Raw genomic sequence first — 25,088 nt, forward strand, 5'->3', positions numbered from 1 at the left:
ATGTGCATATATATGTGTGTGTGTGTATACAGTAGTCCCTTGGTATCCAAGGGAGACTGGTTCCAGGAACCCTGTGAATATCAAGATCCACGGATGCTCAAGTCCTTTATATAAAACCCTATATAATGGCATAGTGCAGTCGGCCCTCCATATCCGCAGATATGGAGAGCCAACTATATGTATGAGAGAAAGAGAGAAGCGGGGAGAGAATGATAAAGTTCATTATGCACTAGGCAATGTGCAAGTCCTGGGGCAGGAAACTAAAACCATCTGAACCTGTCCCTTACCTTCATGAGACTTTTCAGTCTGACAATTTGATTTACTATAGTTAACCAATAGGCAAAAAACATATAACAGATTTAGCATTTCTGAATTTCCTGCCATTCACAGAGCCAATTAAACTAGACTCAACATGTTAAAATGACAAACTTTTTTTGATCACAACAGACTTTCTTGCATTTGTATAAGCTGAACTATCAATATTTATACCATTTACCATTCAATCCCACTTGCTGCATCCAAGATTAGTCTCTATGTCTGAGATGCTCCCTGGGGTAAATAGCCCTCAAGACCAAGAACCTGGGCACGACATACCTCTGAGATACTGCAGGTTTGGTTCCAGACCATCACAATAAAGCAAATACGGTAATAAAGCGAGTCACATGAATTTTTTGGCTTCCCAGCGCGTATGAAAGTTATTTTTACACTATACTGTAAATATTAAGTGTACAATAGCATTATGTCTAAAAAAGCAGAGAACATACCTTAATTCGAAAATAGTTTATTGCTAAAACATGCTAACCGTCATCTGAGCCTTCAGCAAGTTGTAGTAATAACATCAAAGATCACTGATCAAATATCGCCACAGCAAATATAATAATAATAATGTCTGAAATAGTGCAAGAATTAGCAAAACGTGACACAGAACCACAAAGTGAGCAAACGCTACTGGAAAATAGCCCTGATAGACTTCCTAGATGCAGGGTTGCACAAACCTTTAATTTGTAAAAAAATGCAATATCTGTGAAGCGCAATAAAATGAGATATGCCTGTATTACAGATTGCCAATGGTTCAAAGCTTTACTTTATCTTCTTAAAGAGACAGTATATCATATGCGGTGGAAAGACCAGTAAATGGTGGCTCAAAAGAATTTCAACTACCTGATTTAGCCACGGCTTTGTCACAATCATAATGTATAAGCTTCCATTACCCACTGGGACGCCCTGGTGCTCACTTTCCACGTGTAAAAGAGTGACTGAACCCAATGAACACCAAGACCTTTTTAGCTCATGGACTTTGCACTTCAGTTTATTGCTTACAGTTCTTGGATTGTCTGAATTATGGTGCAAAAGTTTCACTCTCAGGGAAACTATTTACAATGCCTTGACTAATGTAGTCCTTTAACAGAAAATCGGATTGGGATTATTTTAGAATACACTGCATAGCACTGTAAAAATCAAACAAATTTCTAACAGTTTCCCTTAGTAAGTAAAAACCCATATTTACCTTTTAGTTCATCCCACTTAATGTAGACTGTGAAGGTCTAGTGAACAATTTCCAAGTTTTCTTACTTATTATTTATTTTATCAGCTTTGAGAATAAATGTCTCCTCCAAGGCTATACACATTACATGGGCAACAAAGATCAACCTAAAACATTAATGTCATTTACAGTACACACAAAAAAATAGTATACCCCACTCCATATCATCAGCTCTCATAAAATATGGTTTTTCCTACATATATTTTCCATATGCCATCTTCACTCAATTAAAAAAAAAATTCCTGAAGCATTAGCGTGAGTTGCTATTTATGCCAGTCAATAATCCCCATCATCTGCAAAAAATATGTTTGTATCCTTTCGACACCCTTTAGAGATGAAAGGAAGGAATTTGTGCACTAAAATGGCTTCATGTGCCCAAATCATGCAAATGCAAATTCTCTCAGCCATTTCCTAAGATTTGCAGATGTGTAAATTGCTTGTTTTTTTTTTTAAGAGTAGGTATACAACGGTATGAATCTCAAATCAGCTTTTGTCCCACCTCATAGTTCTGAAATGTTCTTCAAATGATGAGGACTGATTTATTATTGTGGCATTGTGAAATTCTGAATGGGGTCTAATCTTCCATTTTAATCTTTTATGAAGCGACTGGGTAAAAAAAAAAATTACAAACGCGCAAGATGTGTGTCAGTGTATGTATGCACACATGTTTACACACATCTGTATATATGACACACTAATGGGGATCAGACCTCAGACAGCACAAGAGTGGCTTAAAAAAAACCTTAGGATTTGGCACTGAATAGGATAAAGACTGTGTTTAATAAAACCTGGACAATAATTGCAGGGTTCTACAAATTATCCAGTACATAGAATACACTTAATAAAGTGTTTTCTTATCATATAATCCTGGGAACACTCTCTCTGTGAGCAAACAGAATAAAGAAGTAATGTTTTAAGTTGTTGGATTCCTTACATCTATTTTGTTGAATTTATTTACTTTGTATACAATATATATATAACTACTTCACCCATCTGAGGGGAAATCATCTTTTCAAGACAGCAGAGAAGCACTGAATTCTATGGAAGAAATGGTATTTCAAAAGATATCCACATGTCTTACAAGCAATTCCTTTTCCCCAGTGATTCATGGTGGCCCTTTAAATCACACTGGAGTTTCCTTAACAAATATATAATAAGGAACGCTGTGGGGTTTAAAAGTCACTCCAATGGAAAAACACGTATTAGCATAGTTCTTGAGTAAAAGCATGATAACCTGTGCATATTGGTGATCAATACAGTGGGCTATTATATGGATAAAGTCTGACTTCCCAAGAGCCACCCCGCCTGGGCAAAGGTAACTCCTCTGTCTTTTCCAAAAAGGAAAAATCAAAGTACAATGGAATTTCCCTTTCTGGATTTTCTGAGTAAGTCTTTCTTTGTTTTCTCCAAAATAGCCATTCACACAGTTCGGTAACTGTCTAGGACATGAATAAAATCCACAGAGCTGATTAGAGCGCTGCAAGTAGCCATTTGTAACTTCAAACAAGAGTTTGGAAGAACCTAGGACAGCGGTGTCATGCCTAATGGCTGGTATGGTGACAGTTCTCTCTCTGGCCTCGAGTACACCTGCGCTCCCGAGTTCTGAGGGATTCCTTATGTGTCCCCACCGTGCCCGTTGGCTGGGGATTAGCAAGCAAGGAAAAGGCCTGAGGTTCACTGTCCTTTCTCCAAATGGCTTCCCTCTGTTGCTCTGAGAAACAGGGCGTGATCTTATGAACAGATGCCTCTGAGGCAAACCTCAAGGGAGTGAGCCCTCAGAACTGGGGGAGGTTGGAGAAGATGATGGGCAGAGAGAAGGAAGTAGAGGGAGGCAGGAGAAGGAAGGCAGACAGTCCAGTGGGACACTGGATATACTCCCTGCACCTTTTTGATAGTGGTTCTTGGGCAGCTTCTGCTATATACAGGGTTTGAACTGGGATCACTTTATGATATGGTGGGGAATATAATTCTCTAGCCCTCCTTGAATGTACATAAGAAATACAGGCATACCTCGTTTTATTGCACCTTGCTTAATTTCACTTCACAGATATTACAGCATTTTTAAAAAATTGAAGGTTTGTGGCTACTCTGCTTCAAGCAAGTCTATTGGTGCCATTTTTCCAATGGCATTTGCTCACTTTGTAGTCCTGTGTCCTATTTTGGTGATTCCTGAAATATTTCAAACATTTTCAATATCATTATATTTTTTATGGTGATCTGTGATAAGTGATCTTCGACATTACTACTATGACTTGCTGAAGGCTCAGATGATCGTTAGCATATTTTAGCAATAAAGTATTTTTCAATTAAGGAATGTAATAGACATTAGACATAATGCTATTGAACACTTAACAGAGTACAGTATAGCGCAAACATAACATTTATGTGCCCTGGGAAATCAAAACATTTGTGTGACTGGCTTTATTGCAATATTCACTTTATTGAGGTGGTCTGGAACCAAATCTGCAATACCTCAGTGGTATGACTGTGTCAGTAATAAACTGTGTAACCTAAAACCAACTTTTTTCTCATTTTATTTGTTGATATCTGCAACACCACTCTATGTCTACCTCATAGAAGGTACTCACTTCATCCTACTTTGAAAAGTTTTGAGTTTAAACTGGAACTATACCATTGTTAAAAAAAGAAAATAAGTCCAAAATGGAGTCACTTGTGCTAAGACCCATGTCAGCAAACCAAGACTTAGTACCTAAACTGATTGCAGTTTCAGCCTCTTCCAGGAATGTAACCTTCAACCAGTTAATCTGGAATTACCTGGTCAGCACTAGCAAGATAATCTGCCTGATAGACCCCTGCCTTCCCCAAAGGAAGGTGACCTTGCCTAAAATAACCCACTCTTTGCAAGAGTAACTTCCTTGCCTCACCTCCTTCTGCCTATAAAAGTCTTCCATTTTGTACAGATCTCTGGAGCTACTTTGTTTGCTAATGGGATGATGCCTAATTCATGAATCATTCAATAAAGGCAAGAAGATCTTCAAATCTGCCCAGTTTAATTTTGTTTTTTAGCACCACTTTTCCTAGTGGTGCCATTGGTGATGATCATCTCATCAGTTTTGTGTTAAATATTCAATAATAAAATAATCAATATTATTCCAGTGACATACATTTTAGCTTTAAGAATACTGTGAACACAACCTATTGCAAACACAAACAAAAAAACAAAACTTTAATTTGGAGTCTCTCTTCAAATTCAGCAGGAATTTGACAAACATTTCATGCCACACTATTTTGGGTCTAAATATTGCTGTTAACTTTTTTTGGTCTTCTAAAGCTAAACCTTTCTTTGCCAAAAATGTCAACCACCTCATTTAATCATCTTTCTAAAGAAATCCATTTTTCTTTCTAGCATGTCCTCAAAGATTTCTGGCCTAAAATAGAAATGTAGAGGAAGCTTTTCCAAAAACTCCTTCTCAGAAGTATAAGCCTTAGCTGCTGCTTGTTTTTTTAGCCCCCAGCTATCTTGGTTTCTGTTGTCCCAATTCATTATCTCCTTCAGTTGCTCCTAGATGACTGATGTCCACCTGAGCGCCAGGCCATGGACCTCCTCTTGGTCAGCATCATCTTTGGACCTCTGCGAAAGTTCCAATTGCTGAATGATGTTTGCCTCCTACAAATCTCACCTACCTTGGCTTCCGTGGATCTCAAGTTTCTCAGTTCACCTTGTCTCACTCTTTCTAACTTTCCTTACTGATTTCATTAGTCTTTCTGCTCCCAAATATGAGACCCCCATATTTTACTCTATGTGCTAATTCACTCAGTAAATGGACCCATGACTTTACTTTTATTTCTGGTATTCCTTCCCCACCAGTCTACCTGTCCAAATAAAAATCCCCTTGATTAATTGACTGTCACCTTAAACTCAATGTGTTCAAATTCTTAACTCATCATTTTTCTTCAAAAACTGGCTTCCCTTTAAAATAATTCATTTCTGTCCCTGGTATGGTGTCACTGTCCTTGCAGTACATTCTGGAGTCATCATTCTTTACCAACCTTTTTTTTCCCCCATAATCTCATGGCAACTTGTTCATGTTTTTTCCTTAAAAAATGATTTTTTTGAAGCATTTCTCTCCACTCTTATGGCTTTCACTTCATAACTGATTACCATCATTCCACAATTCCGCATTTACATTATCACACAATTCTTGTGCCAAAACCACTCTGGCTTCCAAAGCTCACCAGTCTCCCTCAATACCTTGGCAATGCCTCCTAGATCCTACTCTCCAAATTAAATCCTCTCTTACTTACCTGAGCAAGCCTGCCCTCAGCTGAGGTTGTTCTGACTCTGTGTAGTTAAAAACTGTCACATTGAAAATAAACACAGTAGTAACTTTATTATATGTTTTTATGCATGTTATTTTATTAAAAACTTTTCTTGGCTGGGAAATAATTTCGTATCCTTCTGTATGAAAATGGTTTATCACCACAGACTTAATTTAGGTTATAACAACTCAAACCTTATCTCTCTTAGCAGTTTCACTGTTGCTTCCTTTGAAGAAGAAAACCAGCCCCTTCATCTGTATTGTTTAGCATTTTCATTTCATTATCTCCCTAGCCCTTTCCCTGAAACAGACGCAAAACCTAGAGCATCTCCCGTTATTTCCTACATCGGATTACTAAGCATGAATGTAATTCAGGAGCCACCAACATGTTTTAATGCTTTTAACTTTTTCTCCTACCACAGTATAACTTGAAATTCACTCTATTCACAAGTCAGTCTTCATCTTCCCAGTCTCATTCCCGCGTCCACTGACGCCAGCCCTCCATTTCCCTCAACTCCTCCCACACACCTTTCCTGAATCCTCCGACCTGCCTACTCAAGCAGCTCCTTCCTCTCCTGTCAGGCTCTCCTTCACATGCTGCCTCCTGGGCTGACTTCATTCTGCTCTCATCGCGTTAATACTTGGCATTACCTAACTCTCAAAGCCACGTGGACTTAACTTGCTCTTACACTTTGATCCTGCTCATTGCTTTACTGGCCCTTTTCATCCCTAAACCCCTTGAATAAAGGTGGAATTAATTGGTAGTGAGTCAAAGCAAAGACAGTTTTCTGGCTATTTCACTTAGTATATAATATCAGAGATATTCTTATTCAACGGATATCATATGATCCCGGAAATAACCTCAGGTTAATAACATTCTAGAAGATTAGATTTGATATGTCAAATAAATATATCCTTAGGTCCCAAAAGATAAGACTTTCAAACTTAAAGAGTACTGCTCAAAGCTTTCTTCATCCAAAGACGGATAAGCAAATGTGCATCACAGAAGACCACTCCTGCCCAGACCCCACCCCAGGCTCCCCGGTTCACATCACTGCACACAGACCCCAACCAGCACATTTCAGGCAGCAGAGCAATTACTGAGCCAGATTCTCCTCAGGCTTATGGTGTTTCCTGTTGGCAGTCTGAACACTTTTGTAAGCCAAATGCTGCAGAACAGTAGGTTAAATACAACCTCAGTATAGGTGTAGCTATAGAGAAGACCCACTCCAAAAGCATCTAAATTTGTAACAATATAGTTTATACTGTGCAAATTCTGTCTCAGTATGAAATGACAACCAAATTGAGTATTTTTGCCTAGGTTTACCTTATCTGTGTTTCTCCACATTCTGCTAGAACACATTACATTCCCATTTTGGAGAATTCTTAACTAGTTTGTATATGTAGCCACCTTGAATTTTTTCACCTATGTTTTCCCAAACACCTTAGTAGGTATTTATTGTTTGATTTGTGAATGAAAGGGAAGGGATGAGTAGCTGACCTTTCTCTATAGAAACTTCTGAATTACTATTTGTTTTATCCCATTAAAAAAAGACATCAGATAGCTGTGGATTGATACGACCGACCCTCAAAAGAACACTGAGGTAACACTGACTGCCATGACCTCAATCACTAATTGTTATCAGATGCTACCCCAAAATGTCTCTGGCCCAAGTCTCCATTCTGAGCTTGAAATCACATACCCAACTCCCTGCCCTATATCTCACCCTGCATCTCTTAGATATCAACAACTGGACCACTGGAGTCATCAGCTTTTCTGCCCTCCACTTCCCAACACCACCTGTGCTGAGAGAAGAGACTGGCACCTCTACCTACGAAGTGACTCAAGTCAGAAACTGGATACTCTTTTTTACTCTTGCATCTTCCTGGTTCCCCAAGTTCACACAATCACTAAGTCTTACCTATGCTTCCCTCTAAAGGCCCTTCGTATCCATTCACTTCTCCCCTTTCTTACTGGCCCTATTCTAATCTAGGCCAAACGACTTCTTGTTATAGTAACTCCTCTTCTCTCTGCCTTCATTCTTTCTCAATTCCAACCATTCCCCACACTGCATTCAAAGTCATCTTTATAAGAGTGGTATCATAACTGTGGATCTCCTGCTTAACCACTTTGTTATCAGTCTTAGAATAGATTCAAAACTTAAGAAATATATGTTACCCCATGACACAGCCCTTTCTTCTCAAATCACATTTCTCACCAGCGCTTCCCCATGCCTAGAGCTGTTTTTACTCCTATTAATGTTCATTACTTTCAGGACCTTGAACACAGAATGTTTTCTTTTACTTGTGGGCCTTCTCAACTTTTTGTTTCTTTTGACTGCAATCCTCTCTACTGCCATGTCCTTTTCCCAGACTAGGCAGCCTCCAGGTTTCAGCGTGGACAAGACTTCCTGTGGAAAGCTCTTCTTGATTCCTGCAGCCTAGGCTCGGTGCCCCTCCCGTGTGGTGCTGCCCTCGTCAGGGTCCTGATGCTCTTCTATACCTTTCCTCAGTGTGCCCTAATGTTATCATCTTACATAACAGTGTTTCATTTGTCACAACTAAGAATGCTGGTACAATACTACTAACTGGAACACAGACTTTATCTGGATTTTGCTAGCTGTCCCACTGGTGCCCTTTATTGTGTTCGAGGAGTCTACCCACTGCACCACATGCATTTAGTCTTCATGTCTTCATAGACTCCTCCAATCTGAGACAGTTCTTCAGTCCTTCTTTTTCCTTGGCCTTCACATTTCAAAGAGTACTGGTCAGGTATTTGGTAAAACATACCTCATTTTTGCCTTGGCTGATGTTTTCTCATGATTAGACTTGGGTTATGGATTTGTGGGAAGAATGCCAGAGAGGGAAAGTGTCCTCCTCTTCTAGGAAGAATTTTTGATGGAAATCTGACTCCTATTTTTTGTAGTTGACCATATTTTTCTTTGAGGTTATTTTCTGTGATTTCAAGAGTTGGTTTTAAGTATAAGTCTTTACATTCAACATGCTAGGTCTTCGGTGAACTCTTTTTGATGTGACTGTTTGTATTTGTAAGCTCTGGAAAATTCTATTTTATTTTTCTTTGGTATTCCCTACCCCTTTTCATCTTTATCCTCATTTAATCTTATTTATAGCAGTACTTACGAGCTGTTTTGCTTACAGTGTATCTTGAGTTGCTTTCCTTTTTTGAGTAAATGAGTCTTGAGGATAATTTATTAAAAGAGATTATCTCTTACATGTCTCAACCCTAAGCTTAAGAAATGAAGGAAATGGATTCTCCTTCCGATCTCCACACGTTCAAAAATGAAGTATGGGGAGGCATAATTTTGACTTATTTTCCTTCTTCTGCTTTATATAATTATATTTAAAAAACACTTTGTCCAATTTTGGCCTCTGAACACTTGAAAGCAATGATTCATAATGGACAGCATTCTCCATCTCCTTCTGTCCCACAGCTGATGGGGTGGGCACACTGAGTGTACGCCTTGGCTTTCTCTCCACGGTCCTAAAGGGATGGGAGCCAAAAGCGTGGTCCTTCTGACACCAGACACTGTAAGCAAAGTGTGGCTGTATTTTCTCTGGCAAATCGGGAAGATGGACTATGCCTGACACTGACAAGACGGGTTTCAGTTGCCAACTGTTCATTCAGCTGTGGGTCACTCAGGTGCCCGTAAGTCTCCCAGCCACCAGCACGAGGTAACATTTCCTTTGTCATCGGCAACACTTTTCATAACCAAGTTTTAAACCATTAGATAAAAGCTCATTTTATGATTTCCATCTCTTCATTACAGTAGGTCACATGCAGACAATGTAAATCAGAGGCTGCCTTCCAGGTTTTCGTGCTGCGGTTTACTATGGTTTCTCTAGTCCATACTGAGTTACTCAGAAAACACTGTCAACCGAAATTCTAGGGTCCCTGCCAAAAATCAGTCCATCAAACACATACGACTTGCTAAGAAAATTAAGGATTTTTGGCCTAACATAACTGGAGCCAACAATAGATTTTTACAGCTAATTCTAGAAATTGAGAGGCTGTTTATCCAGGTTGCACACTGTACCTACATGGTGCTTCTAGCCACAAGCTGCCATCTAGCTTTACCTATTTCAGTATCAGTACTTCCACAAAGACGGGGGAAAGGTATTAAGTTTATTGTTTCTGGAAGTGCTTTTTAAAAATATTCACAAATGAGAGAGCTCAAACAAGTGGCTAAATGAGATTTTAGGTTATTAATGGATTACAGTAACTGCCTATCAAACATTAATGACTACAAATGAAGCTGTGCTGTATTTATTTTGTGCAATAAATTTCATTTTAGACAAATGCATGGAAAGAGGATGATTTGGTTGGTTAAAATGACACTTGACAAAATTTCAGAAACTGTGACAATCTCCTAGTATTAGAAATACTTGCTGCCGATACAGCATTTCTTCAAAATGTAACTTAGCTCATGACATGAAGACACAAAACTCCGTAAGCAGTTATGAAGGACCAGCTACCTGAATGTCTGGAGGAAGCTCCCTTCCTCTTTAGGCCTCAGAAGACAAACAAGTTATTTGGTGTCAATCTTGTTCCTACTCTTCCTTCCTTGCTCACTCGATACCGCCATTCATGCAGCCTCCAGATCTCACCATTAGACACTCAAGGCTCTAGGAAAGTTTCAAGATTCTTCTGAGACCAAAACAAACATACAAACACCTCTGACTATGTTTGGTCATTTGGTCTATGACGGATCTAGAATGTAAGTTCTTTAAAAGTGAAGTTTAGATGTTTATTTAAGAGGTATAGGGAATTTCCACGCCCATGAATGTTCAGTGTTGTGTGGTGGGGAAAAGCATAGGCTTTGAAGATAGATCTGCAATTAATTTTACCTCTTTTATAGATATTAGAGGAACTTTGGAAAAGTTGCATAATTTGCATAATTTCAAATCTCTCTTCCACATATAAACAGATTCAAATGTTTGTCATGAGGACACTTAACAGTGACATATAAAATTAAGTGGCCTGTGCTATCTGCCATTTAGAAGTGCTCGATAATTGTAGCTACAGTTTTTTAAACATAATATAAAAATAAAAAGAAATCTCTCTCCACCCTCGATGACATAAATGATAATATAAAAAACAGCTATATATCCCAGGGTGTGAATAAAATCTAAGGTTAGATGTGAAATAAAATTATCTAATAAAGAAATACGGGTATAAAGTGAAATCACGTTGAGTACTCACACGTGAACAAGCAGGCTTCTGGGAGGTCGCAGCCGGATTCTTACACCTCGGAAATGATTTATGCTCTGTAGACACTAAGGTTCTCAGCACTTCTTGTCTCCTTCTGTCTGTGAAGATACTCTTGGTAAACAGTCCCATGTCCCCTTCATGTCTTCCTTTCTTCCCTTCATTCTAATAATCACCTGTAACTACAAGAAAAATTACTGTCAGGTGAAAGTGGTTTTAATAGATGCTGCAATGAAAATTATAATTCCTCTAAAGCAGTAGAACTGTGATCTTAACAGGTAATACTCAGAAATGTTCTTCCCAAACACTCATCTAACTCTTCAGTGATATTTTCTGAAGCTCTGAAAGACTTTCCCCTTTAAAGAACTGATGTATAAAATATATCCACTCTCCCACTACAGATAAGAGCCACTTTAATCCCACATTTTATTATTGTAAGGACAGATAAGTGGAAAGATAGATGATGTCAAGCACTCAAATGATCAGATCTGTAAAGGGCCAGATGTGGGAAGTCATAATTCTCCAGACCGCTTCACCACTTGGCCTATTATGGCTCCACAGGATAAAATACAAAGACACAACTCTAAAAATTAAGGTTAAAAAAAAACAAAACGTATTTCAGTTGAGCGAACACATAGGTGTGACCTCACAGTTGGCTCTCACTATACACTGTTGATACTGGATTTGTCTATCTGATATTTAATATTCAGTTCCTGGGGGTCTAGGAAAGGTATACATTGCTAAATAGTGCAGAGCCAACACTTTGATAAAGAGTTAACATTTTACTTAAACATCATATCATGTGCCAGAGCTGTGCTAATTTCTCTACATAGATCATTTAATGTTTTATGTGTTATTATTCCTCTCACTTTACAGTGTGGAATCTGTGGTTTGAAAAGGCTAGATTGTTTGCACATCCGTGTGCACAGCAGCATTATTCACAACAGCTAAAATGTGGAAGCCACCCAAGTGTCCACTGATGGATAAATGGATAAGCAAAATGTGATATATGCATACAGTGGAATATTATTCAGCCTTAAAAAGGAAGGAAATTCTGAAATATGCTGCCACTTGGCTGAACCTTGAGGATATTTTGCTAAGTAAAATAAGCTGGTCAAAACAAGACAAATACTAAACAAGGACCTACTGTATAGCACAGGGAACTATACTCGGTATCTTGTAATAACCTACATGGAAAAGAATCTGAAGAGCAATATATATGTATAACGGAATCACTTTGCTGTACACTTGAAACTAACACAACATTGTAAATTATACTTGAATTAAAAAAAAAAAAGACAAACACTGTATGACTCCATTTACATGAGGTACTCAGAGTCATCAAAGTCATAGAGACAAAGAGTAGAACGGTGGTCTCCAGGGGCCAAGGAGGAAGGGAAATGAGGGGTCGTTGTTTAATGGGTACAGAGTATTTTGCAAGATGAAAAGAGTTCTGGAGATGGATGGTAGTGATGGTTGAACAACAAAATGAATGTACTTAAAACCACTGAGCTGTACATTTAAAAATTATTAAAAGATAGTAACTTTTACATTATGTATATTTTATCACAATTTTAAAAATTGGAGGGAAAGCCTAGACAAATTGACTAAGGGCACAGGTTAGCACTGAGGCAACGTGATGCTGGTACTCCCCTCAACATCATGGTTGTACGATCCCTTTTTATAGAGGATGAATTGCCCTGGACTTGCGAGGGTATTCTCAGAGCATCTGGATATACATCCTTTTCCACTGGGGTCTTTGAAAGAAATCATGCCTCTCTGATAAGCCGGAAGAATTTTTGAACATACACAGATTGCCTTTTCATTTTATGGTGTCTACTTAAACTGCATACTGGAGGTTACCAATTTTGTCAGCCTTTTCAGAGAGGATTTTTTTTTTTAACCACAATTTCTGATACAGATGATCGTACTGAATTATTTAGGTTTTAAAAACTATGCTTTGTACTTGATTATCTAAGACAGTATTTACACTTGATTCTTGAACAACACAGACTTGAACTGCTTGGGTCCACTTACACGCAGATTTTTTTCAGTAGTAAATACTACAGTACTACAGGATCCCAGGTTGGTTGAATCTGCAGATGCAGAACTGCAGATAAGGAGGAACTGCATTTACAAAGGGCCTACTCTAAGTTATATGCGGATTTCTGACTGCACGGAAGGTCAGCCCGCCTAGCCCCTGCAATGTTCAAGGGCTAACTGTACTTTACTTCAATCCAATAAACACTGAGTGTGTGCTGTGTGCCAGCACAGATGCCAATATAAGGTGTTACTTTGTAAGTACACTGTGAAAAGGGAGCACAGAGGAGCACTGGGCTCATCGTGGCGGGAAGGAGGGCTCAGGATTTGCTGACACTAGAAGGGGGCGTGTCCTGAAGGCATGCGGGGTGAGCCAGAGGGACGAAGGAGGTAAAAGCGCGCCGAGTGAGGCATCTGCCTGAGCAAAGGCGGGGTGAGCCTGGTGCGTTTCTGGAAGTGTTAGGAATGCAGTATGGGTGCCACTGGTGCCACAGTGAAGGCTATGGGAAAGGCCAGAAAGGTCGGGAGGTAAAGATGTACCCAGCCGTGCTAAGGAGTTAGGCTTTGTGACGGGGTGTGACAGGGCGCTTTAAATGGGAGAGTGACATGACAGCACTGAAGTCTATGAAATATCACTCTGGTGAACATGTGGATGAACTTGAACGGAGTGTATCAGTGCTCTCCTTTGCTTTACCACTCAGTGCTCTCCTTTGCTTTACATTTGGCTGTGTGTATTTGGCCAAAGAGAGCATTATAAAATTGAAGACCAATGATACGATTTTAAAAACGCAGGAAACTTCAATTGAAAAGACAGTGATGGAATCAGCCAATGGGAGAGGAAATACAATCTGGGCACCTTGTTTTCATCTCAGAAGTCAAAAGTAAGGAAGTGGGAGGAAGCGTGTTCAGATGGCCCTTCAACTAGGCCCCCTCTCGGTACCTACATCCATGTCCCACAACGTGGATGGGATCTTCTATCCACTGGACGCAGGGCCTATTCACATCACTGAACAATGCAGAGAGATTCATTAAATATATGCAATCATTGTTTAACACTTGCTAACACTTTCAAACACTGAACCTTTTCAAAGAGCGTTCTAAAAAAGTAACAAGCATGAAACACCATCTCTCAAGTACCTCACAGTGCCTCTATCTGTATACTTTAAACATATGAAATTTAGAAAGGGCATCTCGAGAGACGCAAGAGGAATTTCCGCAGTCATGAGCTGCCGAGCCTTGAGCTAAGCACCTTCCCTACTCAGCACCTCCTTCGTCCTCCCCTGCATGTTACTCCTTTCAAGAATGTAGTTCTGTTGTCTCCCTCCTCCATACTGGGGTAATGCAGTCTCCTTTGTCGGGGGACTGTTTTACAGTATTTTTCACTTCCCATCTGGGGCCCAGAGAGTGCTTTGTACACAGTAGCAGGCCTAGAAACACTTACTAGCAAAAAAATACAACTTTACACCCTATCCAAACTCCTGAGCCAAACTCCCGGAGTAATGTGAATCTTTCCCTGTAACTTAGTTTACAGGTGATGGCCTGTATCATGAATCGGGGTTGGCAAGGTGAGAGGAGGGAGTACACTGAGAAAAGAAAGGTGTGGAGGCCAGGAGAAAACCTGGTCTGGGGAACTTTTTAAGTGACCCATTTGTTTTTTTGTTTTGTTTTCCTTTTTTTTTTTAAGAGCAGGTGGCTCTCTCATCATCTATAATTAAGTTCCAAATATCCATTTTCTGGTGTATTCTATAAAACTGCCAATTTCTTCATTTTCAATTCATTCTCTGCCTTTATTAACAAAGGTTACGTTGAAGAGGAGGGCGAAATCAATAATATTTAAGGAAAAATATGGAATTCAGACCTAAACAGTTTTTTCCTCTTCTCATCCATTTATCCAGCTTCATCTTCATGTGACTTGTAGCCTTATGCTGCAGGGCAGCCTTCCATCAGCTCTCAAAGTTACCCCAGTCATGGAGCAGATGGGACACTACATTCACCCCAACACACTCCTCCTACACATGGGGGCTAGGGAGGGGGCTGTCCAGAAAGGAGAGACAGACAGACAGACAGGGAGATATGTGAAGGGAGAGTTAAAAATCTGTTACTTTTTACCTCTTTAAATTCCCATGATATTTTATTCATCCTTTTCATATGACTTATCACTCTCTCTCCTTTATTAATGATGTGCTACTATTACTGAGTACGTGCTGTGTATCAAGCTCCGTGTTGACGTATTTTACAAAAATCATTCAACTTAATTACTGAAATAATGTAGTTAAGTGTCCTTATCTTGTGGCCCCTTTTCTAGATGAGGGCATGAAGGCAAAATTTTGTGTGATATTTTTTTCAAACATGATATATAATGTCTTCACATACATCCTTTTAGACAGCAAGTACATAATTTGGTGTGTGCGTAAGTGAATGAATGATTAAAGGTCTTTAAAAGAGCATTTTGTTACTACTCTTAGACCAAATATTTTATGGGTAAACCTTAAGTGTGGTTATGTAAAAAAAAATTACAAATTTTCCACTGGCACACATTTTGCAGCAATTAGCATTTTCTCTTTTTATCACATCACATGCTAAAATGAGATGTTTAAGCCATAATTCTGGTAATTGTTTATGAATCCATATTTATGAAGCCCAAAAATTGTGATCAAAGTACTTAAAATTAGTTAACTGTTTTATTAAGGAATAACTGATATACAATAAATTTCACATGTTTAAAGTGCACCATTTAATAAATTTTGACATTTTATATCCCTTAAAATTATCATTCCCATCAAGATAATGAACATTTCATAACCCCTAAAAGTTTCCTCATGCCCCATTTAAACCTTCCTTCCTATACCTTTTTGACCCTGACTCCTTTATCTCAAGACGACCATTGATATGTTTCTTTCTCTAATATTAGTTTGCATTTCCTAAGACTTTATAGAAATAGAATCAAAGAGCACATTCGTTTTTGGTCTGGCTTCTTTCATTCAGAATGATTATTTTGAGATTCATCCACATTGTTGCCTGTATCAACAATTTATTCATTTTTATTACTTAGTAATACTTCGTTGCATGGATATACCATAGTTTGTGTATCTATTCATCTGTGGATGAACACTTGTGATGATTCCAAACTTGGGCTATTACAAAAAGAACTGCTGTGAACAATTCTGTACAAGTCTTTGTATGTATGTACATATATTTTCCTACAGGGAAATACCTAGAATTTTAAGCAATTGGCAACCTAGTCTCTAAAATAACTGCATGACTTTATATTCATACCAGCAGTGTATGAGAGTTCTATTTTCCTCCACATCCTGGATCAAAACTTCCATGGCCAGTGTATTGAAATTTACCTATTCAAATAGGTGTACAGCTGTATCCCACTGCAACTACCATTTTGAGTATCTTTTAATGTGCTTATCGCTGCCCATATATATTCTTTAGTAGAGTGTATGTTCAAATCATTTGCCAATTTTTAATTGGGTTTTTTTTTCATTTTTTAGAGTTCTTTATTTATTTTGGATATAAGTTCTTTATTAGATAAATTAATTGGTAAATATTTTCTCCTAAACTTTGGTTTCTTTTCTTCTGCCTAATATCTTTTGAAGAGCAGAAGTTTTCATTTTGATGAATTCCAATTTACCAATTTATTTTTTTTGAGCATTCTTTTGGTGTAATTTCTAAGCCATCTGCATATAACCCAAAATTACAAAGCATTTTTTCTAGAAGTTTTATAGTTCTTGGTTTCACTTTGAAGTTTATGACGATTTTTGAGTTCATATTTTTTATGGGGCAAGGTATTGATCAGAGATCATTTTTTTTAACATGTGGATACCCAATTATTTCAACATTGTTTGTTTAAAAGACAATCCTTTCTCCACTCAATTGTTTATGAAGCTTTGTAAAACATGAGTTGTCAGTATGTGTAAGGGTCTATTTCTGGAACATTCATTCTGGTCCCTTGATCTATTTGTCTTTATGCCAATACATCAGTACCTTCATTACTACAGCTTTGTAACAAGTCTTACAATCAGATAGTGTTAGTTCTCCATCTTTGTTCTTCTTTATCCAAGTTATTTTGACTATTTTAGATCCTTTGCATTTCCATATTTATTTTAGAACATTTATCAACTTCTACCAAAAAATAGCCTGGAATTTTGATAAATAAAGAGTTATAATTTTCTAATCTCGATTTTTTTTCTTTCCTGATTTCACGGACTAGAGCTTTATGTTAACTGTAGGTTTGTTTTTGTTTGCTTGTTTTTGATGACATTTATCAGATCAAGACAATTCTATTCTAACTTTGATAAGAGTATTTATCAGGAATATATTCATATTTATTAATATGCAAAACTGCATTTGTTAACTTTCAAATATTAAACTGAACTGAACTTTAATTCTAGGATAAATGCCTCTTCTTCACTGTGTATTACTTGTTTTGAATATTGTTGTGTTTGATTTGCTAAAATTTTGTTTAGAAGTTTGCATCTTTCCCTTTAAGTAATATGATTCTTGTTTTCTTTTCTGGAAATATCTTTGGTTATGATATCACAATGAAGCTGTTCTCATAGAACATGTCGGGGAGTGTTTCCACCTTTTAAACTTTCTGGAAAAGTTTGGACAGAATGAACATAAAAGTTTGAACAGAATTTATTCTTTAAATATGTGGTAGAAATCACTTGTGAAGCCACTGAGGCTGAAATTTTTCTTTGTGGAATGGTTTTTAACTACACTATAAAGCACTTTTTTTGAGTGTATTGGTACTTTGTGTTTTTCAAGGAATCTATCCACTGTTTGCTAAGTTTCTTGGCATGCAGTCGTTCATAACTTTCTTTTTTATCTCTTAACATCTATGGTATATATAGTGATGTCACCTCTCCCGTTACTTGGTAATTTGGTTCTACCACATTTTTCCAGATCATTCTGTCTCGAGAGTTATCAATTTTATTGATCTTCTCAAAGAACCAGCTTTAGCTCATTGGTCTTCTCTATTGTGTTTTACTTTCTATTGTATTGATTACTACTTTCTTCTATTTACTTTGTGATTAATTTGTGTATCTTTTTTCTAGTTTCTTAAGTTGGAAAGTCAAATCACTGATTTGAAGCCTTTTTTTCCCCAATATGGAGGTCAGGTACTACATATTCCACCTGAAGTACTGCTTTAGTAGCATCCCACTTACTCTGATATGCTGCATTTTTATTTTGTTCAAAATATTTTCTAATTTTCATTTTGGTTTCTCATTTGACACATGGATTATTTAGAAGTATGTTACTTACTTTCCAAATAATTGGGACATTTCCAGAGATTTTCCTGTTTTTTATTTCTAGTTTAGTTTTATATTCATCAGCGAATATATCTTACATGAAGTGAATTATGTTAAATGTATTAAGACTTGTATTATTGTCCTGAATATGGTCTATCTTTGTAAACATTACATGTGAATTTGAGAATAATATGAATTCTGCAGGTGTTAAGAGGAATGTTCTATGTGTGTCAATTAGGTTAATTTGATTGTTCAGGTCTTCTATGTCCTCACTGACTTTCTATTTCTTTTATTAATTATTAATAGATAAGACACTTTATATGACTTCAATGGGTTACCTTAGTGTTTTTAATACACAATGTTAATTTATTACAGTCTACTTTCTCATCTCTCTAGAACATTGTCCTGAAAAGTCAACATACCTTGATCTTCTTCTCCCCAACTCAAGAATTCCACGGGATTCTGACTGGGTTCCCTCTGCATATGCCATGACCTGGATTGTAGCACTCATATTATTTATTGCTGATCTCTTAGGGATCACTGTCCTTTTTTCCCTGAAGCAAAGTGTCTTGCAAAGCATTGTTTTATGCATTTTGTCCACTCTCTTAGTTTTTTGAAGCAAGAGAGTAAATACACTTCCTGTTAATCCTTCTTATACCATTATCCTTTGAAAAGCTCTTTCTTATACAGGTTGTATTTTTCTTCCATCACTGATTAAATAGACTATTATATAGATAACACCATGTCTGAAACCATGGTATTTTCTTTTGTAGTTAAATATTTCACCACTGTTTCAATTAGATAATGAATCTGCATCACATTTGGATAAAAATATTTACAACTTTGAAGGCTGCTTCATTTTAAGGACCACAGTAAACTAATAATGGCAGGTGCCTGTGAAATTCATTGCAGTGCCTTGCTAAGGACCCAGGAGATGCCATCTGCAAATGAGAAAACTAAAGAATAGCTTTATCTTGTAGCTCTTCATGAAAAAAAATTGGCAACGGTTAAATCAGCGTTTTGCCAAATAAATGAACATAAAAAAGAGATCAGTCTGTTGGCAGTGATGGGGGAAAATTTCATCAAAAAAAATTTTCTCTGCACAATCTTTCTTTTGTCCTCTAAAATATTCACATAAGCAAAAACATATAAGCAGCTAATGGAGAAACACTGTTTATTTGTTCTCCTTTAAGGATATTAAATACAGTTAATGATCTGGGAATTTGAAATTATTGACAAATATGCATCTATTTATTAGCAAATTTGGAATTAACTTCAGGAATGCCCATTCTGTTTAACAGACTTAGGTCATAGATTTTTAGGATCGCATATTTCCAAGGATTCCTTGGAAAATCACCCAATAAAACAATGTCTTCCTGGAGGGGATTAGCTTCAGTAGTTTGACTTCTTTTTGCTCCTTTATGATAAATTAAGCGACAAAGGTGGGAAATGAGATTCTTTTCTGTTGATATGAATTGTTTTAACTGATAATAAAATACCAAGATTTTTTTGTGCTTATACTAGAATTAAGCACTGTAAGATTTTCCCTGAGACTTTAAATACTTTCTGTCACAAGCAGAATTCTACCGCATGCAGTTTTGCTGGGAAACTCTTTCAGAGCTGTCTGAAAATACCATGGTGTCTGGACCTTGGTTTGTTTGCATGAAAGACAAAAGGGATGATGTAAGAAAAGCTATTATGAGAAAAGGCCATTATTAACATTTCAATGAAACTGAGTAGGCTGAAAGGGTTCACATCTATGTTAAAACACTTAAGTGACTCTGTTGTTTTACACCAGGAAATGCTATGTGGTCCTTATTACTTATAACTATCACCATAGTTCCAATGAGTGATTATAAGAGCTAACCGAAAGGAGCAGTCCTAGCAATTACTGCTTATGGTCTAACATAGAAGTCAACAGCATAAGTACAGGACAAAAATTCCATGTTTACGAATCAAATATGGTAAAAGCCTGTTATTACAGATCTGCCAAGGACGAGTGCCCAATGACAACTGCGTGGGAGTATTAATGAAATCCTGTGAGGTAGGGTCATAACAAAGTATGTAAATGAATTGCATCCAGTGTTTCAATGTGTTTATATCACTAATTTTATTAGATAGAGAATAAGGTGTAAAGAAGAAAACTAAAATCCAATTTCTGTCTGCCATAAAAGAGAAAGCATCTTGACATTTATTCTCCAACCTCATTCCATAGACAGAATGTCTTTGTTCAGAGCCATGAGGGGAGAATCACCATCATCATACTCTTTGAGGATACCTGAAACAGTCATCAGACAGTCGCCAGCAAAATGTTCAAAACCTACTAGCATATGCAAAAGGTATGCACGTGTATTTAATTTGCTTTGCAAGTGAGACCAGGGAAACAACAAAAGACTTATCTGGGTTTGAGGTTTGTTCACCTGAGCTACAATTAAGAGGAGCAAAGGGGGGCTTCCCTGGTGGCACAGTGGTTGAGTCCGCCTGCCGATGCAGGGGACACGGGTTCGTGCCCCAGTGCAGGAAGATCCCACATGCCGCAGAGCAGCTGGGCCCGTGAGCCATGGCCGCTGAGCCCGTGCGTCCAGAGCCTGTGCTCCGCGACGGGAGAGGCCACAGCAGTGAGAGGCCCGCGTACCGCAAAAAAAAAAAAAAAAGAGGAGCAAAGGACACATGCTAGATAAGCATATAGTGACCAGGCATATTTTCTTGATCACTTCCTGCTGGAGGAGTGCCTAGTTCACATTCAGTGCAGCCTGCGTGTAGGGAAGAATATACTACGCTAGGGTCCAAGCTGCAAACTGCTTAACTTCTATATCATACGATCTAAGTTTCCATCTTCACCACGTACACAAACGCTTGACCTTCCACTTAGATACTTCTTTTGTCAGTCAAGGACTACTGAGTAAATATTCACATTTTTCCTACATGTCTAGACCAGGACAGGTATTCTGTTTCCTGATACAAGCTGTAATTCTGCAAAGAATTTCAAATATATGAGAAGAAAGGGAGACAGCCTTCAGTGCAATAGCCTTCATTAAATTTTGTCATAGTTTAACTTCTGTGTTTTCTATGCAACACCCTGAATCAAAACACAGTAATGCTGGGGTTTCCCTGGTGGCGCAGTGGTCAAGAATCCGTCTGCCAATGCAGGGGACACAGGTTCCAGCCCTGGTCTGGGAAGATCCCACATGTCGTGAAGCAACTAAGCCCGTGCGCCACAACTACTGAGCCCACGTGCCACAACTACTGAAGCCCATGTGCCTAGAGCCCATGCTCCGCAACAAGAGAAGCCACCGCAATGAGAAGCCCACGCACCGCAACGAAGAGTAGCCCCCGCTCACCGCAACTAGAGCAGCAATGAAGACCCAACACAGCCAAAAATAAATAAATAAAATAAATTATTTTTAAAAAAGGAAAAAAAAACACAGTAATGCTAAAGAAACAGAATGTTGGGGGAGACTATGGTCTAATAAAGCTCAACTTTTTTGTTTGTTTCCTTCTTTACTTACTTGTTTCAATTCGTACACTTTCCTGATAAAAGAACTAAAATTTAGTGATTACACTTTAATTTTTCTTTGAAGATTAAGTTTCTGAACTTGCATTCCAGAATTCAAGATTCATTCTACCACACAGTAGACTCAAAGGTATATAATTAAAGCCCCTATTTTTCTTTGTTTCTTTTTATTATTTAAATATTTTATATGAGTGTATGTGTGTGTGTGTGCGGTATAGTGTGTGTGTGTGTGTGTGTGTGTGTGTGTGTGTGTGTGTGTGTGTGTGTGTGTGTGTGTGTGTGTGTGTGTGTGTGTGTTGGGTGAAGTCATAATTACCTCTTCCTGCTAAGAGAATTCTATGAAAAACAATTCCAATTAAACGTTTATTTGGGTTCTGGCTTAGTGTGGTTCACTACTGAAGAAAGAAGTCAAATTAAATGTGATTTCTTCATGCTCAACAGTTTTAGCATTTTGGAAAGCAATGGGGTCACAGCCTTGCCTAGGCCTAGCTGCTGTTCAAAGGTTAGCCCAGGCAAACATGCTGCACAGAAGACCCACCAGGAGCACAAAGGGAGGAGGAAAGGGGGCAGAACCATTGTTTCATACACAGCCTTTCACAGAATTATTTTTGAGCCAGGCAGTATCGTATTGGCCAAATACTAATTGGGTAGAAACTGCAGGATTGTAATATGATGTATTTTATCCTAAAAAAAAAAAAAATGCACAATGCCTTTCACTGTTTATCCTCCATGACCTTGAACTAAGGATCGCAGAGGGAATGAAGCACTTGGTGAGAAGAGAAGCCCAGAGCCCGCGCTCTCTGCTGCCCTCTCCATGTCCCCTGTCCTCCTCCCGTGGGCACACACTTGAGCCTGGGGGAGGGACAGGACTGCTAGCTGCTCACCCTCACTCCCAGACAGACAATTTCCGCCCCTACAAGTCCAGCCTGGAATATGGTGCTAGACTCTTTCTCCTACATCTTGTTGTTGTCATTTACTATCGGGTCCCTCTCCTCCAGCCATTATTGTTAGTGCTCTTAATACTTGTACAGATGACCCTTCCAATAACCTGGCCACTCAGTTCTTGAGAATCCTTTCCTCCAATGAGTTTGTCCTCATGCAACTCATCATTCCTCCCATGGCCATTTCACAGACCTGGTCATGACCAAGGATCAGAGATCCTTCTCTTCAAACACCACCTACTGGTTCCCTTTGACCTCATTAATTTTTCTATATTTATACTCTCTACATCTCTCTTCCTTTCCTTCAAATAATTTCCATGGCCCGTGGATATGATCACTCCCTTCCATGTGTCCTCAACCTCTATCCTCCTCTCACTCCACTGCAGTTACAAGTAAGTCCCTTACATATGAACCTTCAAGTTGCGAACTTTCGAAGACGCAAACGTGCATTCGCATGTCCAGTCACGGAAGTTAGCTCGTGTGTCTGGCGTACATTGTCACGTGCGTGCATCCTCCACAAGTGGTTGTGCTTTTGTGTACTTTACTGTGCGGCACTGTATAGAGTACAGTAGTACAGTATCTTTATTTCAAGCCCAGGATGTCCGGAAGCAAGCGTAAAAGCAGCAGTGATGTAGCTGGTACTGCTAAGAAGAACCAAGCGATAACGATGGAAACAAAAGTGAAAATAATTGAGAGTGGAGTGATGTGAAAAGACGGTAGATGTCGCTCATCCTTATACATGCTACCGTGTCCTCTATGATGAGAAAAAAAGAGCTACTACCCTAACATCACTGGATCGTTTTTTGAAGAGGGCAGACGGAATTGACTCCAACAAGGAACCAGAACCTGTGCCATCAGCGTCAGGCGTGAGCGACATCGCAGCTCGCCCTCCGTCTCCTGTTGCTGACGATCCCTAACTCTACCATCTCCCACCTCCTCTCCCTCCTCCAGTCAGTAACTCTTGCCTGTTCCCTCGATGCCAGCCCCTGGATGCCAGCTGTTGGACGGTACCACTGTGCTTTTCAAGGTACTGTACTGTAAGATTAAAGATGTTTTCTTTATTTTTTGTGTTTTTTTTATATTATTAGTGTGAAAAGTATTACAAACCTATTACAGTACAGTGCCATATGGCCGATTGTGTTAGTCGGGTACCTGGGCTGACTTTGTCGGACTTACAAACAAATTGGATTTATGAACGCGCTCTCGGAATGGAACTCATTCGTATGTAGGGGACTCACTGTACTTGTCAAACCACATTTTGGACTGCATTTTATTCACTCTCTGCCTCCCCCATTATTATACACGTACAACCACTTATGGAACTAACCACGACTGGAGAGAAACAAACGTTCATGCTGATACGTCTCTCCTTAAGTTCACCGTCACTAACCCTAAAGGAGTCCTAAATACTGCCTGAAAACCATAACTGCACTGTCTTCTAGTGCTTTCACTCTTTCTCTCTCACGTTTCTATTTCATACCTTTTCTTCTCTCCTCAAACTTCTGAAACCTCCTTCTCCATTTTCACTCTGCATTGATTTCACTGATTCTTATTTCAGTTAGAAAATGGAAGCAGTCAAAAGGTAGTCCTACAGGCTCCCGTGACCTACTAAGTACGAGTCTGTACATTCTGCCATACGAAAGGATGAAATTCTGCCATTTACAACAACACGGATGGACCTAGAGAGCACTAGGCTAAGTGAAATAAATCAGAGAGAGAAATACAAACACAGTATGAGATCACTTACATGTGGAATCTAAGAAATAAAATAAACAAATGTATATACAAAATAGAAACAGACTCACAGATATAGAAAAGCAACTTGTGGTTACCAGTGGGGTGAGAGAAGGTGGGGAAGGGCAAGATAGGGTTATGTGATTAAGAAATACAAACTAGTATGTCTACAATAGATAAGCAACAAGGATATATTGTACAGAACAGGAAATTAAAGCCATTATTTTGTTTTAATTTTTAATGCAGTATAATCTACGAAAATACTGAATCACCATGCTGTACACCTGAAACTAATATAATATTGTAAATCAACTATACTTCAATAAAAAAAATAGGGGGAAAGATTAAGAGCTTATTTTATTCTCCTTAAGCAAAGTGTCCAAATTTATAAATAAAGAAAACATTTGTCATTATGGCCCTTGTTCACTAAAATGACAGAGAAGCATTACCAAAGCATCTTGGTTTTGTGTGTGTGTGTGTGTGTGTGTGTGTGTGTGTGTGTGTGTGTGTGTGTGTGTGTGTGTGTGTGTCTCTACCCTCTTCTTCCA

At 38.4% G+C, this 25,088-nt stretch overlaps 1 protein-coding gene across 1 annotated transcript in view; it reads right to left on the reverse strand.

The window, feature by feature from the left end:
• LOC307176648 (uncharacterized protein) overlaps nt 1-25,088 on the reverse strand; it is a 452,670-nt gene that overhangs the window by 417,502 nt on the left and 10,080 nt on the right. Inside the window, exon 2 of the transcript XR_013824856.1 lies at nt 11,045-11,232. The gene's annotated coding sequence lies outside the window, so the exon portion shown is untranslated. The remainder of the gene's footprint in view (nt 1-11,044; nt 11,233-25,088) is intronic.

This window comes from Stenella coeruleoalba, assembly GCF_951394435.1.
Source record: "Stenella coeruleoalba genome assembly, chromosome: 18".
Lineage (NCBI taxonomy): Eukaryota > Metazoa > Chordata > Mammalia > Artiodactyla > Delphinidae > Stenella > Stenella coeruleoalba.